The 27918-nt window shown below is 44.9% G+C and overlaps 1 protein-coding gene across 3 annotated transcripts in view; it reads left to right on the top strand.

Moving 5' to 3' along the window:
- Nucleotides 1–27918, top strand: part of Tshz3 (teashirt zinc finger homeobox 3) — a 73660-nt gene that overhangs the window by 2208 nt on the left and 43534 nt on the right. Inside the window, exon 1 of one of the 3 annotated variants that reach the window (XM_052714723.1) lies at nucleotides 68–171. The exons of 1 other annotated variant lie outside the window; for it this stretch is intronic. The gene's annotated coding sequence lies outside the window, so the exon portion shown is untranslated. Of the gene's footprint in view, nucleotides 1–67; nucleotides 172–11487; nucleotides 11607–27918 lie in introns of those variants that run through there. One more of the 3 variants, XM_052714724.1, reaches the window with a different exon arrangement.

Here is a 27918-nt window from a genome sequence, read left to right as displayed (position 1 = left end):
ATCAGAAGTTGGCAGAATGAGTGCTTTCATTCTTTCTCATACCCTGGTTTTGGATTTACTTTATCAGAATGCCTCTGCCTAATGGACGTGTGGAGGAGGGGTGCAGCATGACTGAAGAGCTCCACACAAAACCCGTCCACATTTAGGCTGCTTCTGAGTGCGCGCAGGCCAGTAAGTGAGCTGTGTGAGGTGCCGTTTTGTTTCGTTGGCTTGTTTGGATGGATGGACTAGGAACTTCTGTTTCCCTCCTTTTTCAGTTCCCACAGCGGCTTTTGGGACATCCTGGGAGTGATGACAAATTGATGGCTTTGTACGGATAGAGAGACAGTGGGAAAAAGAAAGATGTCTGCTGATTGGTGACTGGAAATCCTGTCCACAGCAACCTTGAGAATACTCGAGAATCCAACCCCCCCCCCCAAACTGAAAGGTCCGCTCAGCCATAAAAAAAGAAAAGTTGTTTTGCCAGCTTCATTAGTGTTCACCTAATTAGCTGTAAACCTGATGGATTCCTGACAGCTTTAATGATTGGAGATGACAAGCTTGACGCAGTGTCATGCAGCAGAATTAGGTTTGCAGCTAGTTTGATGTAATCAAGTTGATATTACACAGTCCTGGCTGCCTTTAGTTGTGCATTAACTCAATTTTCTGCTGCAGGTGACAAATGGGCTTTGGTACCTGGATAATCATGTCATAGGAATTAGGGCCCTTTTAATGGTCTTGGGTAGAATAACAACCACAAAGGGCCCAGAGCTGGGGAGAGCCTGCAGACGAAGCACACAGGTGCATGCAGGCTTTCTATCTAGGCCAAATGTAACAGAGCTCTCCGAAAGGCCGAAGCAGGCTCCAAGAATCCCTGAAAAGACGGAGTTCTGCAATTTAGATTTTTGAAAATAGAAATTATGCATGATTTAGAGTCTTTTTACAGAGAGGGAGAATGGGAAAGAAAGAGGCGTGTCTTCACCTGCTGGTCAGAAAACTGGGCAGGAGTTTCCTTCCTCAGAGCATGGACTACGAAAAGGCCAGACATTAGTAGTGGAAAGATTGTTGTTGCCCGTTGAAGCTGGGTTAGAAATGACCAGTGTTTTTTAGGCAAAATAGCATTATTCCTTGCTTAAAATAGAACCCCCCCCCCCAGTTATAGTACCTGTTTTTAAACAAGTATTTTCAGAAAATAGCAGTGCTGAATTAGAGTAATCCTTAACAGCATGTTATATTTTATCCACGTGTGTACATTTTCTGGAGGATATATCACAGAAGAACACTGTTCGGCTATTAAAAAAATCTTCAGTGAGCAACAACTCATCAGTGACTTTCGGATTCCTTATTTTTCCTTGCAAAGGACTGTTCTTCTATAGAGTTCTTAGGTGGGTAGCATTGTGAGGATCAGTGTTCAGGCCTCCTGACTTTTGTGAAAGGGACTAGGAACAGCTGGTGTTGCTGAACTCTGTGGGTTTCCCTGGCATAGGCTGAAGGTCTTTGCCATTACCAGTGGACATGCGCATGCCTGAAAAGCGGCCCACCTAAGAGGTGGCTTACCTGGTGGTGTGCCTATGACACCTTCATCAAGCTGCTTCTTACTTAGGGCAGCTCCCGCCAGCAGCTTTTGCCTTTTCTCTTGGAAGCCCCGAGCACTCAGGACGACATGCCCGCATCTGCCTTGGGAATTTATTTCCTCTCAGACCTGCCACATGTTTTTCCTTTGGACAGGCAGTCTTCTCTAGGGTGAGGTAGCACAGAACTGCCTATGCCTGGCCTCTGTTGTTTTCCCTCCCCATTTCCTTTGAAACCAAGGGAACTATTGACATAAAAAAAGAAAATCAAGTCAACGAAGGAAAAACACCAGTCAAGGAATCATCCTGTGGGCCTCTATCTGGGAAGGAAAAGCTTCCAGAATTCAGATTCTGTGCTCCTAACTCCATGATCCTGACAGTTGTCAGGGAGGGCTTCAGTATACTCCAGGGCAACCCTTGATTGTGGGCAGAGGTCCTTGTCATTCCATTCTTGGGTTTGCCTTGAGCGTGTTCCTGAATGTGAGGGAGGATGTCAATAGGTAATAGACGAACAGTTATTCTCCAGATTGCCTCAAAACTCTGTTTCCTCTCTTTGACTGAAGATTGGTTAGTGAAGTGATGGGAATGGAAGGTGACTGTGTTCAGGGCCTTGGGAGATGCTGTGAGACCCAGGTGAGTTTGTAGGATGCAAACCTGTATTCAGTCCAGCCTGACACTTTTGCAAGAAGAAGGATCGTGTTAACTGTGTGGATCTGCTCTCGCTCCCGGGTGCTTTCTCTTTACATGTGGGCTGCAGAATGAGGTCTGGCTAGGTTGCAAAACACAGACATGAAGAAGAGCAAGGAACTGGCAAGTGTCCCATGGTCTTGATGTCACAGCCTCCTTTAAGCCCATCAGGCACTCCAGGTGCAACCTTTTGAGGGTTTCCTGCAGGCCCGGTTTCCATTCCTATGTGCTACTGAACAAACCATGCATAGCTTTGGCCTTGTAGTTAAAAAATAAAACGGGGATGGTCTGTGTCTACCCTTCTGTGCTAGTATGCAGCCCACTGAAGCTGCTGGTCCTGGGAACTATACTCTACCCTTACCACATCCCGAGTGCAGGGAGGCCAGGCCAAACCAGGGACCCTGTGAGATGCTCCTGGTGCATGTTCATGCTTTACTTACATTCTAAGTGGTGGTTTCTGTGTCTGAAGGTAAAAATGAAAGGTGAATACAATATATTTTATTTGGTAACAATGGTGTAGGCTTGAACATCCAGGCAGAAAATGTGCACTTGTAATTAGACTCAATAGACAGGCAGTCATTTTTAAATTCTTTGACACATGCATAAAATAGTCATATAATAAGATAAGATGACAATTTTATGTTAGGTTGATAAAGTGTCCTGATACATGCATTTAAATGTCTGTAAGCCTTTTTTTTTTTTAAATCCAGACAGATTAATTCTAGTTTCCAGTATTTGCAGTTAGTCATTCAATTAATTTTTAAATCCTACTAAACAATGACTATGAATATATTTTTTCCTCTCTTTCTGGATTTTTTAAAAACCTGCATTGTAAGAAATGGATGGACTTTGGGGCTTCCCTTAATTTTTTTCAGCATGTGTAAAAATTTACGTTAAGTGTGGACTTAAAAATTCAGGTCGCTGTTTGTGGCTAGAGTAAGGCGGTGCATTCTTGGAAATAATCTTTGAGAAGACAGTAGCACAACATGGCCGGCTTAAGGCCACTTGCCTGAATGACTAACAGACTCTAGATTTAGGAATCATTATTGAGAGAATTACATAGTGTCCTTGACCAAATATTGAATATTTTATAAGCCTCATTTAAAAAAAGACATTTCTAGCACAATACACTTGGTTTGATCAGCATTGGGATTCTTTGGGTTTAATTAGCTTCAATTCTGTAAATTTTCCCACTGCTCCAACCTAAATAGCCCAGGAGATGTGTTGAGGCTTAACAAGGGCATTTTGCTCAAGTTGTATGGCGTGGGCTTTCTGACTGACTCTCTACTTTCTTCTTTCACGTATGCAAAGGTGTGGTTCTTGGAGCATAATTTAAATTTATTTGGGCTTTATGATAAATTAGTAATCCATACTGTCAGGACACACGTTATTAATTATAACTGTGCTTTCTTCATCCAGAACAGCTGTTGGGGAAACAGGGGAAGTTCAGATTGTCTTGAGGAGGGAGGGGGCCAAACAAGGAACTCACCCACTCCTTGTCATACTTCTTGGCCTCCTGACTATGACAATAAAGGACAGAAGATAGAGGAGAGGTAAACTATCAGTTTTTTTGTGGAGATGGCTAGTGGGAAATGCTCAGTGAGGCACATTCTTAAAAGCATAAGCTTACCAGTCCGTGCCTTTGAGTCCAGTTGGAAACCGAGGCTCAAAGCAGGCTAGCTGACTGGCCTCTGTTCTCTCTCTCTCTCTCTCTCTCTCTCTCTCTCTCTCTCTCTCTCTCTCTCTCTCCCTCCCTCCCTCCCTCCCTCCCTCCCTCCCTCTCTCCCTCCCTACACACACACACACACACACACACACACACACACACACACACACACCACTTCTTCCTTGTCTGTGATAAACCAGGATGTCTTCTTCATAAGTCTAAGGTAGTAGAAAACAAAATACTCCAAATTCTTGCTCGTTTCCCGAACTGGAGTCCCTTTTCTTAATGGAGAGTAAAGGGCTCTACGTGCAATGACTCAAATTCATTTACTTCTGATATTGTGTCCCCATCATTAAATTTAGCCCTATGTATTCAGTTTCCTCTGAGTTCTTTGAGAAATGCATGTTGCATAAAATAGGCAATTTTTAATGAACAATTTAATGTAAATGGGTTTTGAATTTAAATTAATATTAATGAAGCCTTGAGTGCATTTATTTTGCATACGTAAAGACTTGTAAGTCTTTCACCCATGTGCTTTTTTTCTTTATGTAGTAACATTGGTTGGGTGAATGAACCAGCACCTTTTAAAGATTTACACTTAAAAAATATTAAATCAATTTTATATGTCCCCTAGCGCCAACATATTATTAAGCAAAAGCGTCACTTCATTTTAAGAAAATAGCCTGATCTCTTCTGAAACCTCTCAGCTTCCAGGGCCCTACAAGCTGCCACTGGATTGGCATTGCTGCTGGAGAAAGCCTAACCAACAATAGTTACTACAATCAAGATGTTTTCTTTCTTTGGCTTACCTCTAATGCATTATGTATCCTGGAATGATGTAATTAATTCTGTTAGATGTAATTGCTATAATCACTTTGATGTTACACATAATAAAGGTAATGTTGTAGCATACAAAAAATATAAACACCTTATTGTAATGAACGCTAACATTTCTTCCAGAGTCTGGTTTGTACACAAGTGCTGCTAACTATTTGGGTCATAGGTGACAATTGGTTCGAGCTGAGTTCACTGGGATTCCGAAGGATGGCTCCTTGGCTTGAAGGAATCTCTGAGCCTGTTGCCTAGGGATCTTAATGCCAGTTTCCTTAAAGATGTGGCTAATTAAGAGAAGGTTTTGTCTGGTGTGGAGGAGAGAGGTAAAGGCTTTAGAAGTGGTCATGACACCAGAGGCTGGCATGGGAGGGAGTGGGGAACTGGGAGATCTCTGATCCTCGGGTTTTCTCATGGTGTAGAATTATGGGAAATGCTGTGTGTGTGTGTGTGTGTGTGTGTGTGTGTGTGTGTGTGTGTGTGTGTGTGTGTGCGAGAGAGAGAGAGAGAGAGAGAGAGAGAGAGAGAGAGAGAGAGAGAGAGAGAGAGAGAGAATGCATGTGCTTATGGTAAGTGGAAAAGATCACTTTTTATATTAATAATATAATGAGGGAAATAAAGTGCAGCCTGTTTACTTCATTACCTTCATTCTATATGTTTCATGGACTTGTGTGTGCGTGCGCACACGAGTATATGTGTGTGAGACTGTTCATGATGTGCCAGGGCTGAGATTGCCCGTTGTCCTGCAGCCACCTCACCGTGGCCCACACTCCCAGGTTCAATGTGCCCAGAATGGGTCCATCCCTTCCACAGGGCACAGAAGTTTGCCTGAGATCCTGGGCGTAAAAGGCTCATGGGGAAATTCCCATCGTGCCTAAGTTATTCTCTCCCAGTGCAGCTTGCAAGTGGTGGGCAATGTGGCAGGCCAAGGGAACATACTGTTTAACTTTGTTTTTCCCTCTTGGGTACCTTGGATTAAAGCGGCTTGTTGATCTTTTGGATGCCCGACTGTAGCCACCCTCCCCACTACGCGTTCCCCCCGCCCCCCCCCCCCCCCCCCCCCCCCCCCCCGCCCCCGACGTTGTTACAGAGAATCTTTTAAAGCCTCATGACCCAGGGTGAACTTGACAACAGTTTCTGTGAGATTTCCATTTATTTATTTATTTACTTATTTACTTATATGTGAGTTTTTGAGACAGCATCTTGCCATGTAGCCCAGGCTGTTGCAGCTTCCTGCACGCTAGGATGACAGGCCCATGTCACCATGCCTGACCTTCGTGCGCTTCAAATGATCACACACAAAAATAAGCCAAGGTGCATGCGTGAGAGGGGGATTCCAGTGCCTTCTAGGAAGATGAAAAATGTGTGTGAAGGTGGCAGAGATGCTCCACCTTGTGTCCAGGGCTCCTCCAAGGGTCTTGTTGGCTTTGGTGCCTGGCTGCAGACTAATTCCCAGGAAAGCAGGCCTTGGGCAGGTGGGTGTCCTACCTTGCAGGTTAGTCTAGGGCTAAAGGGACAGTCCTGTGTCTGGACCCAGCCTGGGCTGCAGACCTGTAGCCCCAAGTCCTCAGACTCTGACTCTTAGGCTGGTTTTGATGGGTGGAATGATAAAAGGTCTGTGAACTGCATAGGCCCCTGTAATCAGGGCGGGCGCTGACATCCTCCTCAAGTTTGACGGCTCCTTCCTTTTCTGTCCTCACCGCCAGGCCTTTCTCAACGAGTCGCCCCGCCTCCCTCTACCCGCCCTCGCTGCCCGCCTGCCCGCCACCCACCCCTTCCCTCCCTCCCGGTCCCCTTTCTCTCTCTCTCTCTCTCTCTCTCTCTCTCTCTCTCTCTCTCTCTCTCTCTCTCTCTGCGTGTGTGTGTGTGTGTGTGTGTGTGTGTGTGTGTGTGTGTGTGTGTGTGTCTTTCGTTTCATGTTCTTGATCAATCTCAGATGCCGGGAATTATTTTTTTCGGGCGGGAGGGGGAGTGTTGCTTTAGGTTTGTGGGTTTGGGCAGGTGTGAGAGGAAGTCTCCCCCCCATCTCTCTCTCTTTCTCTCTCTCTTTCTCTCTCTCTCTTTTTGTACTGTAGGCCTGTTGCTAATTAATGTTCCCCCATAAGATTCTGTCGGAGTTGAGTAATGTTTTTGATCTTTATGCCTGATAACTGCATACTTAATGAGATTTCAAAGCTGTGAGTGCAGCTTCCTACAATTATTGACAGATGCCTTTTCTTTGCCATTGGGTTCAGCTCCATAAATCCTCCCGCTGTAATGAGGTTGAGCGGTACCACCCTGGCAGTGAGCTAATGAAAGGGGGGAGGGCGCATCGGCGCATGGCTGTCTGACACATTTTTTCCCTTTAAAATTTACTATGCAGATGTCAAGCTGCGGGCCGATTACTTCAAACATGCTAATTTTTATCTTGCTTTTGTGTCAGCCCTTTGCCATTAAAAAATAAATAAATAAAAGGACTAACCTCTTTGCCCTCCATTTCATTCTGCTTTTTTTTTTAAAATCATATTTTTAACAACCCCCAGTGTGCGACTGCTGAGGATGCTGACATGCACATGGCCTTTTCCAGGTATCTGGTAGTAGGATTGGTTTAGGGTGTGTGTGTGCGAGCACACACACACACACACACACACACACACACACACACACACACACACGCGTACGCGCGCCATTGGAAGGACAGGGGGAGGATAAAGTGCGATTTCCCCAGGCCTCCCGGCAGCCTGCCCTAAGTATGCACTTGAAACGTCGGAGAATTCATTTCAGAGTTCTGAAACTAAATCCTGGTGGAGAAGAGCCTCGCCATGCCAAACAGTCGATTTCCTTTTCAGCGGACTCATACATCACTGACCCACCCTTTCCTCCTGACAGAATGACATATGTCATTTATCATATGGGCCCCGGCCAGACAACAGCAAGGGGGGGGAAGCCCGGTTGTCCCCTCCTCCTCCAGTACAGTACAGTGTGGCTTGCTCTCGGAGCTCTGCTGATTTGGTGAGAGAGGCAGAGGGTGGAGAGAGGAGAGGCAGGGAGAGGGGAGGCTACAGCCTGCCCTGTATATGGCTGTCTTCAGGATGTGTGGTGTGGCATGAGGGTACAAGATTGGCTGCAGTACCAAAGATGCTGCATCCCTTTATGTGCTCTGCGGAGCCACACTGCTCAGCTTCCCGTGCTGTGTGACTTCCCTGTCCTTCTCTCTCCCCCCTTCTTTTGCTTCCCTTTAGTCTAGAGTGGGGAAAGCAGTTGACAGGTATCATTCAAGCAAGGCCCCGCATGTGAGGGGTGGGATAAATGAGTCTCAGGGCTCCTGGCTTCACATGATTCAAACGTACGTTATTGAAGATGGATATTCCTTAAAAAAAGATTGATGGTAGATGCTGGGCTTGGGGTGCCATTTATCATTTTGAATATTATTTAGACTTGCCGAGTAAACCTGTAACTTGAGAGTTGGACCAGACGGGACTGGCTATGGGCTTGTGTGTGTGTGTGTGTGTGTGTGTGTGTGTGTGTGTGTGTGTGTGTGTGTGTTTCATCGATTGGCCTTGGACTCTCATTGCTGTTGGGTAGACAGCAGCCCCCTTGTATTTATAATAGTGGACCCCCAAAACATAAGGCAGGGAGGGGTGAAGCTTTAATTTTGAATAATTTTAAAAGACATGGGAGGAAAATAAAGTGTCTGTGATTGGCACTAAAGCTAACAAGCAACTCTGTCTTTCTCTGCGTGTCTGTGTCTGTCTGTCTGTCTCTCTTTCTCTCTCTCTCTCACTGCCTTTCTTCTGCCGTGGAGGCACTCACGTATTAAACAGTAAAACAGAAACAGAGCCGTAGTTGCTGAACCCTTGTCGGATTTTTTTTTAATTCATGCTTTTTTTTTTTTTTTTTTTTTTTAAAAAAAAACTGTATTGGAAAAGCTTAGCACAATATAACTAAAAAAAAAAAAAAAAAAATACCGGTTGGCTTGGTTAGTAGTGTGAGAATGAAGTAAAAAAAGTAAAAAAACACTTGTACGTCTTAAGAATATTTTAGACAAAAAATGACCCTTTTCGGCTCCCTGCCTCTGCTCCCAGCAGCCTCCTTTCCTTTGTGTCTGCACTCTGTTCTCCGCAGCTGGGCCCCCACCGACCCCCACCAGGACTGATGTGGACAGCTGTTTGCAGGCCCTGCCAGTTAATCATTTCTGCTGCTTTTGCACCCTCAAGCTCTGTGCACTGGGACACCCCCACCTACTGGAAGTACTTAGGGACGCAGGCTGGTTTGCCATTGGAGCCCCCAGCTGTCTGGAGGGAGGCTGTGGCAACTTGATGGCCTTTATGCATACTCTTCTGCTCTCAGGGCCTTGGTGCCTGGCTCCCCAGGAGAGAAAGGAAAGGAGAAGCGGTGGCCTCCTTGCTTCAGTCTTCTAAGCCACGGGAGCCCCGATAGTGCAGAGGCAGTTGTCAGGAGCTGTATTCATATTGTGTATGCAACTTTATTTGGGTTTACTAACAAAATAGCAGCTTTCTTCTGTGACTTACAGTGTGGTAATTCATTTTTAAAAACAATGAGATAGAAGATTAGACGGAGATTTTTTTTTTCATCTATAAAAATACAAGAATCTAGAATTTGTGGAGGGGCTGAATATGTGTGCCTAGAGGCTGCTGGGAAAGAAGTTTCCTGGACGTGTAAAAAGCATTGGCATCTGAAAGAAACAGGATTCAGGCTGTGTACTGGCTAACAGGCATCTCTCTCTCTCTCTCTCTCTCTCTCTCTCTCTCTCTCTCTCTCTCTCTCTCTGTTTTGAAATAACTATTAGCACTCAGTTTGTACTGCCCATGGGCATGACTTAGGGTCCGCTCTAGAGTTACCCAGCTGCTGCCTCAAACCAGGTAGAATCAGATCCGTCTTTTGTTGGTGCCTGGAATCACATCAGGTTATATCAGTCACTGCTGCTGCTTGCTGAGACTTCATGGAAGAAGGCAAAACTTTGATCATCTGCCCTTGCACTGGGTGGTGTTGGAGGTAATTAAGAGTACAAGTGCCAATTTGCAGGAAGAATTGTAAACACCTTTGATACAAATATCACCTTTCCATTTTTTTACTGATTAGGAAAACTCTGCTGTTAATAGGTACAAGTCCAGTTCAGGTATAATTGGTAAGGAACTAAGTGCACTCATGGGAAGAAATCTTGTTTTGTTTTTTGTTCGCTTTTCTTCTTATCCCCTTTTCTCAGTTTTATGGCTGGAGACATGATTTATTGCAACCATCCATCTTGGGGGCTCATCCATCACACCCGGGTTGCTAGGAGATTGTGGCAGCAGCTGTTTGCTCTGAATCAGACAGAAAAGTTGTCAATCATCAAAGGCAGGTGAATAGCATTAGAAACACGCTATTGTCAGACGGAATAATTAATCAAAGAGAGAAAAGATAATTAAAAAGATATGACCCTTGCAAGTACTTGCTCTGGTTTGCCTGGAAAAAAAAGAGAGAAAGAAAGAAAGAAAAAGAAAAACGGCCTGGTCTTTTCTAGACACTTAAGCAGCTGAGGGCTGATAAAATATGCACTCTGCAGTGCATGGCTTTTAATTAATTGAAAAAGGTTCAACATTCAAAGACGATGCTGGAGAAAAGTCCAGTTATGAGCAGAAGTAATATTTATTGTTTGCATGAAGGGCTTGACACAGAGTCTAACTTTCTGTTACAAATCTCTGGCGTCCCAGTTGGTAAGAAGGCATAGACTGGGGTCCTCAGGTAACCACTAGAGACAGACTGCTTACATTTTTTCCGTGCTGCTGGCCATCATGTGACCACAGTGGGACCAAGCCAGCCAGGATGGTTGCCTTTCTACCGTTCTGGTGAGTCTGAAAGAACCAAGTTCTTTAAGTAGTATTAATTTTATAAAAGCAGAAGGTGGGAGGAGCCACGGACACACCATGAAGTGTCCACCTTCAGGGTTCACAGAGCAAGGTCTGTGTCACTGCACTTCGGTTCCTGGAACATACCATTCATTTCCATCTGGGGCCAGCACATTGTTAAATAAAAAGCCCCCTAGTCTCCAGTCAGGGTCTAGAGATCATTTTGAGTGCCCGTATTTCCTCAAAGATATATTCATAGACTAGGAAGTTCATTCTTGTTCTCTCTGAAGCTAAAATGTTCCAGAGGAATTGGGGAAATGTATTAAAGACGCGATAGAAAGTGGCAGATCTCGAGGTGCTTTCCAGTTAAACATGCTGCAATCCCTGAAACAGATCTACTCTTTATTTTTGGGTACTCTGCTTGATTTTCACACCATTCTCCTCCCAAAGAATAGCAGGACTTCTAAAATTAGCAGAACACAAAAAGGCTTGACTATTAGGATTCATGAGAAGAAAGAAAGCAACGTTTAAAAAAAATTAATTAAAGTCAACGTTTTCAGGGCACACCAGATTAGAGCAGTGGTGTCCCCATCTGGAGCTCCCTGCATGTACAAGCATTTGAGAGTCCCAAGGATGGAACATACACCCTCCCCTGTGATGCACTTGTAAGCCCCACTTTGGAAGATACAGACCGAGCCTTTGATGAAAAACAGACTCAGATAAGCATTTGTACCTGCCTTAGACACTGGCGCCCCAAAGAGGACTCAGCTATTCAGGTGATGGAGGGTGTGCCTAGTCAGAACTTGACCTCGAGACTTTGACTGCATGCGGCACTTTGGTCTTTGAGTCGGAATCTTCACCAAGAGGTGGGTTTCTGGGCTCTTACAGATCTATAGTGTTCTGACCACATACCAGTTGTCTCTCACCTTCAGGGTCTTCTGGTGCAGTGCTTGCTCATGACCAACTAGCACAGGCTTGGCTGTGCAGGAGAGTCCAGTGGGTACCCTACAAGGGTTCGAGCAGTTCCTTTGATGACCTGAGCAGGTGAGAGCTGCTTCCTTCCCCCATGAGATCTGGTTATTTGGAAGTAGACCTGGGGTAGTTCATTTATTTTCAGTGATGTGTGTTGGTGTGTGGGTATGTGTACGCATGTGAGTGCAGGTGCCTGTAGAGGCTAGAGGAGGGCGTCTGATCCCTTGGAGCTGGGATTACAGATGATGATGAGTCTCCTGGATGTGCTTGATGGGAACCACACTCAGTTCTTCCGAAGTACATGGTCTTCTCTCCAGCCCCTGAAGAGGGGTTGTTAAGAGTTTTCGTCTCCTCTTGTCTAATAAATGCTGAGAAGGCACATTGCCTAATGTTAAGCAAAGTAATTCCAAAACCTGGCAGTTCACAGGGAAGGGCTCCTGTGGAAAGTTCCCCTTGATATATTGATGGGACATTTAAGAATTAACATATGAAGAGCGTCAGTCTTTAATGCTAGTGAAATTAAATAGTAACCTGCCTTCCCTTAAATGAGAAGCAAAACCAGGGAAAATTAAAGTCCAGGTTCTGAGAAGTTTACGCAGGTTTTTTCTTCTGTTCTCCTGTTTGGAGTCTCTAGGCCAGTCTTTCTCTCACAATGTAGCTTGAGTTGGCCTTGAAAAATCAAAATCTTCCTGTCTTAGCCTCTGGAGGAGAACTGATGTTATAGACCAGTACCAATGCACCCTGCTTCAGAGTCAGAATGTATGTATGGCTTAGAAACCCGGACTCCCCAATCCCCGAAAGTCAACCTGGTAGCTGAGTGTTTTATCTAAGTAACCTGTATTTCCCTGTTGTAGTTAAGTGTGGCAAGGTTGCCCAGAAGTCATTTCGGATGTTCCTATCTCAGCTGCCACGTACTCAAATCAGGCTCTGCCTAAAGTCCTAACACACAGAGGAGCACACGTTAACCAGATTGGCTCCCCTGTAGGTGCGGCCATTCTGAAACAGCTAAAGGATTCGGCCCACTTAAGACTGCGATGCTCATCTGCCAAGGAAGAGTGTTTGGAGGAAGCAGAGAGTCACATCCCGGGAGAAGGTGGAGTTCTTAGCAGTCTTCCCCAGGCACCAGGGTGCTCTTCTCATGACATTTGTTTCCTGCCTTTGTGTTTGCTCCAGGCCTGCAGTAAAATGGCTCTTTCATATATATTAGTTAGCCAGTACTAAGGCAGCCTCATAGATGAGGCCGCAGTGTGTTATTTTCCCTAGCTTTTCTGTATAAAATAGTAAAAGCAAGCCAGGAACTCTAGTTACGTGACAGAGGCTCCTACGGAGATGCTTACGTGGACAAGTAATAGAACCAGTGTGGAGTCAGCTGGGCAAAAGAAAATAAATAAAATCCGGCCGTGCTCTCGCTCCTGGGAGCCAGGCCTCAGGAGCTTGCTCTTTGTGGATCCTGGAGCTGCAGACTCCGGCTGAGAGTGTGGGTGGGGAGGGAGGGAGGTATTATCTGGAAACACGTGTACTCATTCCTTGTGAAAGAAGTGAAGTATTTAACATTTCTCTGAGGAAAACATCTTTCATTACTTGACGTGTTCTGTGGTAATGATTTTTCAGTTCAACAAACAAGCACTTATTAGTGTTCGGCTGGGAACCTGGCTGAGGTGGTTGGCAGGACCATTTTTAAGGGAGCTGGCTGAAGAAGGAAGGCGAAGGGTGCAGGGGGAGGGGCTTGGCTTCTCTGGGTGGTCTCCGGATAGTTCGGATAGTTCACTTGGCATAGCTGGGCATCTCTGGGACATACTCTCTGGGTTCTCTGAACCTGGTGTGGCTGCCAGGTGGGTGTGTGTGTGTGGGCTCAGGTTAGGGGAAGATGAGTTGGCTTATGTGTTTTGTTGTTGTTGCTACCCAGAATGAATGGACCATCGTGCCCATTAGTGACTTAGAATGGGTAGACCTGGAGAGCTCAGCTGCTCTACATGCTGGAAGTTTGGTTGATTTGGTGGAAAAGATAATATGGGGGAGGAGGGAGGAAGAACTAATCCAGACATGATGTGGTTCCGAGGGGCTTAGGCACAAGAGCTGAATGGGTGTGTCTGCCCAGACCTCCTTGCTCCATTCCTCAGAGAGATGAACTCCTGTACCTCAAGGTCATCACATCGCATCCTGTCCGTGATGCCCAGTGGCTCTGGGGAGACCCCTGTGTTGTTCTTGGTTCTTTTAGGGGGAGATTATGTGCTCTCCACTCACGTTTACTATGGTCCCCAACTCCCTGTACTTTCGAACATGGCCTTCAGCTTCGTTTGGTCTCTTTTCTTTCTGTTATATAATGAACAGGCTGGTTAATCTGATGGCAATCCTGGCCCACAATGGCCTTTACTATGTCCAACCTGATACTTCTTCCATGGTGCCCATGAAATTCAGAAGAGTGAGCTGGGGGCTCTTTAGTGAGCCCCTGATTCTAGTTAGTCCAACAGCCCGCCAGCCCCTTGCACGGAGATTTAGGTATTCCTGAGCAGTGGCTACCTGAAAGTAGGCTATTTGCCTCTGTTCCTGGATACAGTAGGCTAGCCCCAAGACACAATCTTTATATAGATTATCTCATCATTACTCTGAAAAATGAAATCTTGATTTGCATCTGATGGAGTCCTTTTATTTAATAGATGAACATTGTATTTGATTGGCTCTCAGACCTGGCCTGGTAGTTCCCTCTGCAATGTCACGTTAGAGAATGTGAGTGTTAACTGTTCATACTTTCCAGGAGCCTTTTTGCAGTTTCCTTACTAGAGCTCTGGGGCTCTTAGTAGGAGGGTGGCATTCTGGTCTGTGTCTCTGTATTCAGTTGTTAAGCATATCATGAAATTCCAGGTGTAGTAATAAAATTTGTAGTGATTATATTGTCAGGAGGCCCAGAACTCAGTGACAGCTGAAGAGGAGGGTCACCTAGTATTTTGGATGTAATATGACACAGGATCTTAGAAAGAGAGGGTAACTTTGCTGTTGAGGAGAGAATATGCACACTGTTGTAAGTGGAAATGAGCCTTCCTGGAGACCCAGCCACACTGGGGCAGTGCGAGAGTGTGAAAAAAGAATCTCATGGCATGGGAGATTTTTCCTTCATGGACTCCATCCTTCCTTGCAACTGTCCCTGCCCTGGGGAGGCAGTAGCTCCCTGGGAAGCAGGCTTGGGAAAGGACACGGCCACTCAGCCTTTAGAAACAGCTGCCCCTCCCCGAGAAGGAACCACATATTCTTGTGTGGAAACAAACAACAAAAAAAAATGGATGGTCTCCTACAATCAATAGACTGTCCCTTCATTGCTTGACCCAGCGGCTCTGACCATTGTGGGTGGTGATTGGTAGACAGAGGAACTTGGAGCTTTTGACCACAGCGAGACAGTGGATGCAGCCACTGGCCGGCTTCCTGGCAGCTCTATGTGGTTTTCCAGAGGATATGAGCCTTCATGGGAAGGTTTCACTGCCCTCCGTTACGACAGGGCACAGCTCGTCAAGTAGACTTCAGTTGTGGTGCTTTATGCGACATCGTAGCCACGTTCACCTGATGCCATCATCCCCACGATTGTTTTGGTGATCGTATGGATACCAATTAATTAAGAAAAAAACCAACTCTACAGTGTATATGAAATATCAGTGACAAACGCAGTAAATAAGTAAGCTATTTTAAGCAATGAAAGAAAACGAATGCCCCTTTTAAATTCATCAGTGAACCAGAAATAGTATATGCTTTACTATGGAAGTGTTTTTACACATTTTTTTTTCTTTGTAATGCTGGAGCTTGAACCCAGGGCCTTGTGCATATCAGGCAAGAGTTCTACCACCGAGCCACATTCCTCAGCTCATTGCAGCTACGTTTTTTTCATTTTATTTGTTTGTTTATTTGAGAGAAGGTATCACTATAGTAGCCCTGACTAGCTTGAAATGCAGACTAGGCTGCTGCTCTCAATCCTCCTGCCTCAGCCTCCGAGCGCATGGATCACAGGCCTATGCCACCATCTCCGGCTGCAGATACATTTGTAAAGTCCCCAGTCCAGGTCATCTCTTGAAGACCCGTAGCACGCTCCACACCAGACCTGATTCTTTTCAGATAACTCCTTTCAGTGGTCAGAGGGCTGATGAAGCCCATCCCTGGCAAGTCCTGCATCTCTCATTACCAGCATGGTAGTTGTGCCTTCATATCTGTTCTTGCCAGGCTACGGTCAAGTGACTGAGGCCAGGAGTCCCACTCTCACCTTCTCTGCATTCCTGCCAACAGGAACTGCCATGAAGACCCCGTTCCGGTGCACCTCTGTGTGTGTCCAGGCCAACTTCCCTGCTCAGGCTGCTTCATGACCAAAAGGAGTAGGAAACTTTTCTTTTTCAAGTGGCCTTTCACCTCCTGTAAAAAGCTCATTCATGTTTGCGGTCCCAGGGGATATGTAGACCACACAGCATCACTACATCCATGTTTTCCCCTACCCACGCCCTTTTGCTAGGTTAGGTGGTAGAGAGGGGGCAAGGGAATTGGAGAATGACAAGGAGGTGCATGTCCTCTGAGAGGCCTGGATGCTGTGAACCCCCTGACTTCCTATGGTACCCACTGGCTGGCGCTGGGTGTTCAGGCATCCACAGTGGTCCCTGGTTTTGCCGCACATCCCAACACGAGGATGCTGCCTCCAGAGGCTCCTGAAGGCAGTTCCAGCTTGCTTAGCTCTGCCTTGCTGGCTTGAGAGATTTCCTGGAATCCCTGAAGGCAAGGCAGGTGAGGGGATTGAGGTCTGCTGAAGGCAGCTGCAAAGACTGTATTCTTTTCTTTTCCTTTTATTTATTTATCTATTGGTTTTGCAAGTTTTATTTTTGACTCCAAATTTTAAATTACCGTGGAATGCAGAGCCGTTAAAGAGAGAGGTCTTCCTTTTAGTAACCAAGAAGCAGCTTTTTTGAATTACAGAGGAGAATTTGACCCTTTTTGAAAGGAAATAAAGGAGGAACCCCGGGTAACGAAAGCAAGAAAAGCTGATGTTACATTTTCTGTGATTACTCATATCCGAGGCTGGGGCTCCGGGAAGTCGGCTATAATGGAATTTCTTCTTTTCTTTTTTCTTTTTGTTTTTCCTCTTCCGAGAGTTGTGTCTCTGCTCTTTCTCCCCCTCCCATTAGAATGGGGATTGGTTTGTGCTTGATGGAAAAAAATACATTTTTTGAGGAGGGGGGCTTGCCGTCTCCCTCTTAGTTGACCACAGCTGATGGACCTGAAGCTAATATTGTGGACCTTTGTAATTTATTCTCCTAACTGTTCTGGGAGCTTTGGGACTCAGAAAGACAGGAAGGGAATTGCACAGAGGGGTGTCCCTGAACCCAAAACTCCCCTGGGCCTCAGTTTTGACACCAGCCTGTAACCACAGTAATCAACTCAAGGACTGTAAATAATTCACCTTCAGAGGTGAAAAATCTAAAGCCTCCTAGAGGTTCACAGCTATTAGTAGCCGCTTTATTAGCACTGTTTAAAAATTATTTTCTTGCTTTCAGTATGTGAGTTTCTCTGGTGCATAATCAGAGGCCCGAGTCAGAGATGCCTCGGCCCTGGCCGTATCCCACAGATGAATGTACGACAATGGCGGGCTGTGCCTGTCGCCGGGGCTCACCTTCCATTCGTTTCTTCTTGTGCCCTGAAAGATGGTGATTGTGGTTCTTGGATACAAGCACAAACTTAAGCTCTGCCTGTACAAGATGCTAGCACAAGACTGATACCCTCATCTGGGCAGTAAGAAATTACCATTGTCTCGTACTTCTTGCTCGGAGCTTAGGTGACCGAACCAAGAAGTAATTAGACAATTAGTGGCAACAAAGCTGGTCTGTAACAGTTCTCCCTTTTAAGTTTGGGGTGCTTATTTTAGTCTCGCGGTGTCTGCATCTTGTCTGTCATTTATAACAAGATTCTCATTTTCATTGCAGTAGATGGGTCCACCAACCCTAGGAGTCTTTTCAGATTTAATGACAAAGCAGGACCATTGCCTTTCCTGCAAATGTGACGTCTAGAAGTTTAAATGTAGGCACTAATATAGTTCTTACCAGAAGTGGATCATCCAATCTCAGGCTGAGATTGGTGAGCTGTGATTGGAAGTCACTTGCCTCTAGGTGACAACTGAAATAAAGGTTTTTGAAAGGATGTACAGAGAGGTGACAGATAACTGCAAGGCTGCCTCTTCAAGGCTATCTCCTATCACTGTGGGTCCAGATAATTCTTTATTCTTATATCAACACTGAGTAGATGGTATTATTGTAATTAATTGTAACTTTTAAAATATAATCTCATATATGGAGCTTTGTATACCAGGTAGGCCTGACTTGTTATCATAAGAAGAAAATACTACAACTTCTGTTTTTATTTGTTATTGGATATAAAAGAAGACAGTTTCTCCTAAAGAAAGATGGGCCTGTTATTGATGATATAACCAGTCATTCCACAGACTGAGACATGCTTGGGCCTTGTGTTTCAATCCTGGCTAGTCATTCAAAGAGCCTTATCTATGTAAAAAGGAGTGCCCTACAGATTGAGCTACATAAGCAGAGCTAGACAGTTCTGCAACCTTTCAGCCTGAGGAGCTGACCCTCAAGGGTTCCCCCTGGCCCAACAGAGGTGATCACATGGCCCCTCTTTCACTCCTAATGATATTCAAACATGTCTGAGTTTTCCCAGAGCACAGACTCAAAGCAGCTCTAGGCCCAAGGGCTGAGCAGTTAACCACTCCTTGATTTCATTCCTCCCCCTTACTAGCAAGGTGTGCTGGGATTGGGTGGGTCCTCTGTACAGGGGTTCCATCTGAGGGCCTAGCAAAAGTTCTGTTTCTTTTGACAGACTTTATAACGATGTTTTCTTAATTATTCTTGATGTTTTGCCCATTATACCATTAGCTTCTTCAGAGGACAGAGATAAATAGCTGGTATCCACAAGAACAAAGTGTGAACTGAATGCATTTAATTATTGATAGCTCAGTAGCTAAAGGTTCTGAAATGATGTTGTCAAATGCCTTAGTGAGCTGACAGCAGATGTGTTGGTTTGCACGCGCAACTAGAGACGAGGCACCAGTAAAACTCAGGGAAAAGACACCACCAAGCAAACAACAGGCTTCAGCAATTCACCTTTCCTAATGTGTTTCATTCTGGATACTGCATAACTGGTTTCATTCTGGATATTGGATTTTGAGACTTAAGTGATCTGCAGGTTTTTGTTTTGTTTTGTAGATATGAGATAAGATATAGATTGCCTGCATACTGTCAAACTAGTATTTTTAAGGAAACTCCCTCTCACTTATATCTATATTGTGTCTTGTATATGAGTACACGTGTGTGCATTAAGTATGTATATGGTTTCGTTGATGTGTTTTTACAATCTTAGTCCTAAAATAGGGATTTGAAAGTCACTAGTTTTATATAGTTCTATACCCATGTTTCCAAATAGGATAAAGCCAATTGCTCACAAATTCCCTTTTCCCTCCTTCTCATTAGTGACCAAATTCGTCTTTATGCACATGAAAGTAAGGACTTCTCGTGTTTATCCTGACGTGTTGACATAACTCATCACATTTTCAATTATCTCACTTTTTCATTTTTCTTTCTCTCCCACATGTGAGCCATGATTCCCATGGTTGAAAACATACACTGAAATACCTTGCCGTTCTCAGACACAGATGGACAGCCAGTGGGTTTTGCACCTAGGACCCAGAGCTACAGATCTGAAGGAATTTTACTAACTTGTCAAAGGTTACCGTGAACTCATATCCCGCCCCCCCACTTGAGTATTTGGCTAATGGTACTATTCACCGAGATGCTTAATTATATCTTTTTGTAATGGCTTTGGATTCTTTTGACATATAAAAAAATGGAAGAAGAAGAAAAGAAAGAAACAGAAAGTTGATGCCTCAGAGCATGAGTATATAGGCAAGAGAACCAATTCGCTAATGCCAGCCGTACCCTACAGGCTACCTTCTGCCTGTGTTGAACATACAGCTTCTCCCCTGGAGTCTCATGTTTCCCCGCCTGTGATCACTGCTCCATATTAGCAAGATGTCCATCAGAGCTTAGGGCTGCGTGAGATTCTGGAAGGATACTCTTGAATTCTCACAACTGTTTACAGTCAGAGGGGCGAAAATGCGGGCACTCCCAGGGCAGAGCTAAGCCTGCTGAAGCTGTCTTTCCTAATGCAGCCCATGTGCTCCCATCTCCTGAACGGCAGCAAACACACGGCTGCCCCAGCTTCCCTGGAAATTAAATGACCAGCCTGTGTGAGATGCTTGCCACACACTCCATGCCTTGCTGGGCTTTGTCACAGAGGGCAACCCCGCCCTTGCCCTTGATGTGGCAGCTCAGAGCACCTTGACATCCCTGACTGTAGACACACACACACACACACACACACACACACACACACACACACACACACACACACGACACCAGGCTTGTGTACATGCAGGCCTTCTCTGTATCAGCTACATATATAAGGACCTGAACGGTTTGACAATAGTTGCCCCTTATGGGAAACTAAATGCAGTTTATCTAAATTATAAAAGCAATAATTCTCATGATAGAAAATCTAGAAGAATTCAAGAACACACCGTTAATAGAGAAACCGTCCTTCAACCCCAGTGCCTTGTGCCCCTCCCTAGGGCCGTCACCAGTTTGTGGCACATCCTTCTGAAGTTGTAAACACACTTTTATGTTCTGTTTTGTACCTCTCTGCTTTATATATATCTGCATCTCAGCTACCTCCCTGCCTCTCACCTTTACACACATTTAAAAGTTACAACTCACACGAGGGATGGATGGACAGATATGTATGTGATAGAGCAAATGAAGTAAAATGTGAAATTTAGAGTCTTTCAACTTTGCTATGCGTATTTGTTTTCATGGTAGAATGGTGGGAAATATATAGCTTAGTCATCGTCTTATCTGAATTATGTTATGTGTAATGTATATCACTATAAATCATTCAGAGCTGGCTCTTGTTTTTTTAATAGTGGCATATTACTCCTATGTATGAGTTCTCTTTCTTTTCTTTTTTTCTTTTGAGGCACGGTCTCACTATGTAGCACTGGCTGGCCAGGAACTCACTCTGGCTACATGAGTTTTTTGTTTGTTGGTATTGTTTTTGAATTTTTGAGACAGGGTCTCATTACACAGCCCACACTGATTTTGAATTCTCTGTCCTCTCGCCTTGGTGCCTGGAATTCTGGGACTATACTTGTTCCGCTAGGCCCAGTGTGAGATGCTCCAGCAGGAAACATTTGAGTTATGTCAGCATAGCGAACGTCCTCCTGTATACCGTCTTTGTGAGACAGAATCCTAGAGGCAGAACTGCTAGCAGAAAAGCCTAGGTAGTTCATAAAAGAAGGCATTCAAAACTATTCTCCAGAAAGACAGCATGCTCGTCCTTCCCGTCGGATGTGCTTGTGTGCTACTGGAACCCCTCCCCCCAACTCTCAGCTTAGTCTAGGGTTGCTGTCAGAGACCCCTTCCTAGGCTCAGTGTGGGCTCAGTGCATCTTCATACATTTAAAAAGAGGGGGAAACAGATGGGAAAATTTCATCTTTTTATTAACTTTAGACATCTGTGGAATTTTGTTTCTGTATGTCTTTGAGTGACTACAAATGGATATTAAGTTCATAGGAACGCGGTCCTTTCTGTCTGTGACACAGGTGATCTCATTTGGTGGACAAGAAAAGATCCAGAGTGGGAAAGACGCCAGTGTAGGTTCTCATGGAAATTCCCTGCTCATCCCACCCGGCTTGAAACCTTCCTCTGGAGCTGGACTGTGGCACACTGCTCCATTGGCATCCCCATTCCCTGAGGACGCTTATGGAGCTGGCCGCTGAGGCAGCGAGGGTCTCTAGCTTTGTTTAGCTTCTGCCGAGTACTGCAGAGGTGGCTGGCTCCAGCATGTAGCTTCTCCGATAACGACCGTGGAATACTGCAAATGTCCTTTTGGGTTTTGGCTGAATAATATTTAAGGATTTTGAAAGAGTGACTTAATTGTGTTTTTATGTAATTGATGGCATTGTAGTAAAATGTATTGAGACACCACATCAGCATTTTTCTAACTGTTCCTTGGAGAAAAATCTGCTCATATGAAAATGGTTCCTTCACTTTCCACTCGTGGAATTGTGAAAAATGAAAAATCATTGGCTTCCATCGAATCTCTGTGCCCAGAAGATTTTCTCATTTTAATCTGTTTCCCCCTGGACTTGGCCTGGATACTGTAAGGGTACCTTGTCTTTCTAAGTTGGATTGTCCCCTGTTTTGGAAGGCAAGTCTGTGGCACCTGAGGGCCTGCTGTGCTAGATTTGGTGCAGGATGCTGTGTGTGCAGATTTCAGGTAGCTTCCCTATACCCACAGGTCAGTGCGTGACAGGCCTCGGTCTAAGAGCCTCCGGGATGGGGACTCGACTTCTTACCCCTGTGGCCGGCTTTGGTTTTGGAAGACTACTACATATAAAGTGTGTCTCAGTCAAGCTCAGTGCCCTAAGCCTTGGGTCTGAATTTGAAGTCCGTGCCACAGAATCAGGGAGTTTAAATGCATGCACTTTGCTTTCCTAATTTAGCATGGTTTGCTTGTATGGAAGGGTTTGCATACACTTTAGTTCCTTCCTCCCTTCTTCCCTTCCTTCTCGTCAGCCTTTCTTTTCTTTCTTTCTTGGGTTTTACCATGTATCGCAGGCTGGCCATGAGCTGAAGCCAGCTCATGCCTCAGTCTCCACAGTGCCGTGTGTTCTTACTGTAGCAGCGCTCCTAGGCTCAGTGTTGGGATTTTGTTTCAGATCTTACTGCATTGATTTCATTCTGAAAAATAAAACTGTAATCATTAAAAATTAAAAAAAAAATTGAACCGGAGATGGAGCATAGTGTCAAAAGTTCTTTTCATAGTGTGCACAAGGTTCTAACTTCCATCCCTAGCATCTCTGTATGTGATTGAAGTAGCCAACTTCTTATTCTCTCTCCCTCCCTCCCTCCCTCCCTCCCTCCCTCCCTCCCTCCCTCCCTCCCTCCCTCCCTCCCTCCCTCTCTCTCTCTCTCTCTCTCTCTCTCTCTCTCTCTCTCTCTCTCTCTCCCTCTCTCTCTCGTGCCAGGAATGGAGTGAAAGGCCTTGGATGTACATGCTAGGCTAACACCATGTCTCGAGTCCCTCGGTTAATTTCTAATTATGGAGAACTTGCAAGACTGCTAAATTAAATTGTAATAGTAGTTGTAATAATTATAATTATAATGCTTTGAAAGTACCATTGGTCACCCTCCTGGTGGCCACATTCTGTGTGCTGCTTACTGGAGGCCTGTGTACTCAGACACCAGAGGGTCTGTCCACTGCAAATGCATGCACAGGAAGAGAGCCCATGTTCGACAGTGGACTTCACCTGAATGTGGTGATGAGGGTGTCCCTCATGGTCTGTGTCCCATAGGCCTTTCAGCAGAGTGTCCTCTTCCTGAGTCAGCCTGTGTGTCACTGTCACCCGGTGTGATGCAGTGGGGCTGCCCCTGCTGGGTGTGGGAGGAGCACCCCAGGAAGACACCATTGCAGCATCTGCAGCCTGCTGTGCTGTGTGTGTGTGTGAACAGCAGGTCCAGATGCACAGTCACAGCTGCAGCCTCCGCCGCCATGTGGGAGAACACACCTTCCCTAGGTGTGTGACAGTACGGAAGGTGACTGCGTGGAGTCTTCCGTTCTTGGGTTGGGACTACAGTGGCTCTGCCTTGGCGTGTCTCAGGGCAGCCTTGAGCTGCTTCCTGTGGTCTGCATGTGGCCCTTTCTCAGGGCTTATGGGGGTGGGCTGGCTGCTGTGAAATCACCTGGCTGTCATAAACCAACTGTGGAGAGTTCTGGAACACTGAGTCCTCCCAGGATGAACAAGGAAAACCACAATGAAAATGAAGAAGATGCTGTGTTGATGGCTCATGCTTCATCCTCACTTAAGTGTCAAGGCTTGTGTGCCTTGATGTCTGAAAGACATAGGATGTTTAATAATTAGACCTCTTCACGGGAGCTTACTGAATAGTAACATTGGTTTTCTAGTTTTTAAAGCCCTCTGCATCAATGAATAGGTCTCCAAGCACCAAAGCAGAGGCTCACAAACACACCTTTCCCAGGAGTTTCTAGGGTGCCTGGTAGCAGTGTGGCAGTGGGCACCTCTCAGCCAGATTAGGAGAACTGACTTGGCTTCTGTTTTTTTTTTTTTTTTTTTTTTGGATTATCTCAGCATTCGGGAGTAGGACGTGTGTTTAAGACAATTTCCACATGTTCTCAATTCAGTATCGCCCAAACAAAAATAAGGTTGTCAGCATAATACAGCAATCATACACCCATGCAGGTGTACACGCATTTTCATGGGCAGCAAACGTAAATCACAATGTGGAAGTGTATCTCTATACGGCCATCCCTGCACCTATAGTTTCTAAATTTCTCACACAGGCTTAGACTGCATGACTCAGGCTTGATGCTGATGCTGATGCTGTAGCAGAGATATGGTAGCCAAGCGTAAGCCAAGTCACTCATTCAAAGATAAAACTATCCCATCTTGCCCCCTCCCTTCACAGTGTAGAAAGAAAGCAGCTCCCTTCGCACAGGCCCATTGTCACAGGGCAATGAAATGGGGCATCGCCCCTGCTGGATGGCCTCAAGCCTTGCTGCTGGCCCATGGAATGGATCCTTGAGCTTCCCCAACCCCAGGCTTCTCTCTGTATACACTTTGCCACTGGTGGGTATCCAAAGCCATCCCAAGCAGATCTAGAGGGTCCAAATTGGGCTTAGTAAGAGGGGACACAAGTACATTCACTTAGGTAGCCAATTTTTTAAAGACACATTTACGAACTGAGTATGGTGAATCACACCTGCAACCTAGCAGGCAGGAGGTGGCCAAGGCAGGAGGCCCTCCTTGGATGACATGATGAGCCTGTTAGGTATCTTAGGAGCCATTACATTGGTGAGTTGTGAACTATCCGAAGGTCCCTTTGCCCGTCTGCCACTGTTGGGTGCATGCCAGCCTCCATCGAGAGCACTTTCCTTTCCTACCCTGTCTCCACAGTGGAATGATCGTTTGGGCTCGTTGGGTTACCTAAGAATACATCAAAGGTCTGGGGTCATGGACCATAAAAATACTCCTTTCTGTGTGTATATTCTGTTGTCCTCCAATACCAGCTTTTTCAAATCCTTTCTGAATTGAAAAGTGCAAGACATTGACACCAGCCGGGCCGTGATTTTGAAAACCTACTGCCACAGAGGAGGCATCATGAGGCTGCCTGTTGGATATTCTGTTTGGTCCCCGTGTTTGTGGCCACTCAGTGTGACCCTTCCAGAGGAGATCACAACACTACTTAGGATTCAGTAACCCCTTGCAACAAGAGATGAAGACATTCTAGTAATTCTGAAAACACCCAAGCCTCAGCCCAACTGGACACGTCACTGTCACTAAATCTCATCCATCCACTGAGATCCAGTCCCTCTCTCTGGTCCCATCTCCTGCAGTTGGAAGTGTTTTAGATTCTGATGGTGTGATCCAGAACACAGGCTCGAACTGCATCTGGCCATGACTTCATTACAGCATGCCATAAAGCAGTTATCAAGGTCATCCCAAGTGAACACCTCTACCCTAGGAAGGCGGACAAGCTAAGAAACCATGTTGCCCCACACATGAGTACACCACAGACATTTCCCAAAGATGGGTTCAGAGCGTAGAACAAATCTCCTACCTCGCACATGTTCTCAGAAACCTGTCTTTTGGTTGACCCATCATTTTTTTAAGGGCTGAGGATTGAATCCTTGTGCCTTGCGTATACTGAGCTGAATCTTCATTTCTCTTTTAACTTTGTGAGATGAGTCCCACTAAGTTTTTGAGGCTGACTTTGAACTCCCATGTTGTCTATGCAGGCCTTGAATTTGTGATTCTTCTGCCTCAGCCTCTTGGGTAGTTGGGCTTTCAGGCCTATGTTATTAGGCCTAGCATAGTTTTTGAAGGTCAACTAAAATTATGATATTCACACAGTGGAATTAATTACATTACAAAGAAAGAGACCACGTGAAGCAAGGTGGATGGGTCCTAGAAACATGAATATCCAAAGCAAGCTGAAGAAGACTACGGTTGGGTGAGAACTTTGTAGGTATTTGTTTTGTGACTATGCTTAAGAACCCACATAAAATGTTCAGTCTGTTTTTCCTTTCTTCCCTTTTACCCTTTTGCCCTCTTTCCTCCCTCCCTCTCCCTCCCTCCTTCCCTCCCTCCTTCCTTCCTTCCCTCCTTCCTTCCATCCCTCCCTCCTTCCCTCCTTCCTTTCTTCCTTCCCTTCCTGGATCTTCCTGGAATGCCAGGCAGACCTTGAACTTGAGCTGGGATTACAGACAGGCACACCCTGGAGAATGGTTCCATACATCTATGTACCCTCTATTACATAAGCAATGTTTCAGAGTACTGTCTGTCTATCTAGCCTTCAGGGCTTACATGTCTAGCTTTCAGCTCTTTGAGCCATGCCGTAAAATTATGTCATAGTGTGTTTGTGTGGGGGGGGGGGTAGTAAAAAAGTCTTCCTGTTTCCCCTTTCAGCTGTTGGTTTTGCAAAGAAGAGGAATGCAAAGGACAGCTCTCTATAGTCTCTGGGGTTGCATCTTCAGGGTCCATATTCGTCAGCTACTTAACGAAGCCAGCTTTCCCACTCGAGCCGCTGAGGTTTAGCAACCGGAGTAGAAAACCGGATTCAAAGCTGGGTGTGGTGATACGTGCCCATAATCCTGATATCCGGGCCACAGGAAGGCAAAGACTGGTCTTACCTAAAGAGACCTTGCCTTGGGGAGGAATAAAAAATAGCTGTGCTTCAGGTGATCTTTGGAGATGCTCACAAAAGGCTTAGCTGTTTCCTTTAATGTGCTTTAATTATTTGTATCTCACATTGTGATACTAATATTTATTAAAAAAATAATTATAAAATTCCTGCTGGAAGCTTTACTTACTAGAAACAATGGTATTTGGGCACAATTTTTAAAGAAGAAGCAGTGTTCTGCATTTTCAGCTTAGAAGGCTTCTGTGTTTATGACATTCTTTCTCTGAAGCCGGTTCGCGCTCTGGGCAGCTGCTATTCATAGCCTGCTTGTTTTTGCCGCTGTTGCTATGTTGTCAGGTGGCGACCCAGAGTTTACCAGAGTCTTTTTGGGTCTTTGTTTCTTCTTCTTCTTTTTTTTTAACAGGGAATGAAAGGTTTGGCTTTTCACAGGACATGGTCTTGATGCCTGCTTCAGATCCTGATGTACACACCCAGCTAAGTAGCTTCCTCGGGTCTCCAGTGTGGGACTCCTTAGGAGCGCTGAGCCATGGCACCCGGCTGGCTGCAGGTTGTAGGTGGAGCGGGTATGCCACAGGCTGCTCCTGGGACTAGGTGTTTGCTCCAGCCCGGATCACCACAGCATTTCCTCCCGATAATGGAGGCTTTATCATCTGGAGATGGAGAGTTAAGATACTTTTATTGAGTCAACTTCCTTCGAAGTTTCTAAGCCGTAGTTGGGATTATGACATAATTGTTTTACATGTTGACACCACCTTTTATCATAATCGTTTTGCATTGTTTTTGATAAAGGGATAAAAATAATAGGCGACATTTGAGAAAGTGGAGGGATTTTTTGTTCTTTTATTCATGATACTAAAAATTACCCAAAATAAGATATTTTACAAAAAAAGGATTTTGTTCCAAAAGTGACTAATTTAAATCAGTTTATACAATGAACTTGCTAATGATCCTCAGTCTCGAAGAGCTTAATGCTTTTATACTGTTATCATTTTTTATGAATAGAATTATACAAAAAAGTTCCTATTGTATTGTACAGTGAGTTTCACACAGCCATCCTTTATCAACAGATGGCAACCAGCACATGAAAAATAATTAAAAAATAAAATGAAAAGAAACCAAGAATGAATTAAAGTGCTTCTTTGCGTTCTGATCTGCATTTTTTGGTTTAGAATTTTTATGGTGAATTGCCATATTATCTGTTATATCAGTTTACAATGAGGCTCCTCTCAGACATAAAACAGATTTATAACACCATTAAAATACAATATCAAAGAATGAATAAGCAATTCAATAAAATTACAATAACACAAAGATAAAATGAAAGCCTTTTCAATAACAGTTTTATGCAAGAACATTTTGCAGATAAATATGTGTTTATAGATCTTTTAAATGTACATTTATTATAGTGTTCCTAATAGAGCCACAGGGGTTAATTTTTCCTGTGTGTTGTCTTTTATAAGTGGTTTAAAAGCTAGCTGCAAAACTCTTCAATAGATTGTTTTGAGTCTTCGAATTGATTTTGGTAAAGGGAGCTTTTACAGTCCTTCAGCCCAATGTTCACACAAACCAGTCAATAT

The sequence above is a fragment of the Peromyscus californicus genome, unplaced genomic scaffold (genome assembly GCF_007827085.1).
Source record: "Peromyscus californicus insignis strain IS unplaced genomic scaffold, ASM782708v3 Scaffold_4__1_contigs__length_199733344, whole genome shotgun sequence".
In the NCBI taxonomy this organism is placed as follows: domain Eukaryota; kingdom Metazoa; phylum Chordata; class Mammalia; order Rodentia; family Cricetidae; genus Peromyscus; species Peromyscus californicus.
This window is presented reverse-complemented; position numbering and strand designations above follow the sequence as displayed.